Source organism: Myotis davidii, unplaced genomic scaffold, assembly GCF_000327345.1.
Source record: "Myotis davidii unplaced genomic scaffold, ASM32734v1 scaffold217, whole genome shotgun sequence".
Lineage (NCBI taxonomy): Eukaryota > Metazoa > Chordata > Mammalia > Chiroptera > Vespertilionidae > Myotis > Myotis davidii.
Genome location: NW_006290034.1, coordinates 7,044,919 through 7,045,848, shown reverse-complemented (window position 1 = coordinate 7,045,848; position 930 = coordinate 7,044,919). Strand labels below are relative to the sequence as shown.

General features: G+C 61.0%; 2 protein-coding genes across 6 annotated transcripts in view; one reads left to right on the top strand and one right to left on the bottom strand.

Moving 5' to 3' along the window:
- WNT2B (wingless-type MMTV integration site family member 2B) overlaps positions 1 to 924 on the bottom strand; it is a 12,160-nt gene extending 11,236 nt beyond the window's left edge. Inside the window, exon 1 of the mRNA XM_006763136.2 lies at positions 894 to 924. The gene's annotated coding sequence lies outside the window, so the exon portion shown is untranslated. The remainder of the gene's footprint in view (positions 1 to 893) is intronic.
- Positions 1 to 930, top strand: part of ST7L (suppression of tumorigenicity 7 like) — a 116,345-nt gene that overhangs the window by 85,328 nt on the left and 30,087 nt on the right. The window lies entirely within an intron of this gene.

Here is a 930-nt window from a genome sequence, read left to right as displayed (position 1 = left end):
CCCCCCCCCCCCCCCCCAGCCCTTCCCCCAGAAGGAGAAAGATGAGTGCCATCCAGGGACTGGGAGCAGGGGATTCAGGAAAGAACAGACATCTAGTCGGTTTGTAATGCCTTTTGGCTCATCTGCCCTCTTGTGAAGTGTCTGGAGTGTAAGGCCTGCAAGAAATCTAAGGGGAGGGTCTCAATATTTGGGGGCCAGAGGCGCCTAGTTCTCAGAGGGGAGAGACATGTGGGGAAAAGAGGGAAGCCCGGAAGGAGATAGCAAGGTTCGAACTGACGTCCTTAAAATGGAGCCTGAAGGCAGTGCCTAAATGATGCAAGCCCAGTGTTTTGTTTTAATTGTGGGAGTTAATGGGCTCCACTTCTAACCCTTGCGCTGGGTGCTGCTGCCGCCGCCGCCACACGGAAACCTCGCTGACCTGACCGAAGGGGTGGCCTAGCGAGAGGCTCCTCCACCCGCGCGCGCGCAGCCCCTTCCTCCACCTCCCAGGGCAGCGGCCATGGGTGATCAGGGGTTCCTGCTGGACGGTCACCGAAGGCCCCAGAGAGGCGGTTGCTTTCTTGAAGGCACGCTGAGCGAAATTCGGAAGGTAGCTTTGCCCTAAAAGGGTTGAGCTGAAGTATGGACACGGCATATGGGGTTCTGGAAAGCCTCGACCACCGGCGTCCTTGCTCCAGATACTCTGCACCCACCTCCTCGGCGGCGCTCCTCGATCTCCCCGCTGCCGCCCCCGCTCCGCCACGCCGCAACTTCAGTGACAGCCCTGCGGGACGTCTCGGTGGAACCGACAACCTGGTCTCCTGAGCTGCGGGTGCCCGGGCTGTGTATTCCTCCCAGCCTCCGGCCTCTCCGACCCAGAGCCTCACCCTCCCAAGCCAGAGAGTCACACTCACCACCAGGACGTGTCTACGCGGGCCGGCAGCGTCAGCA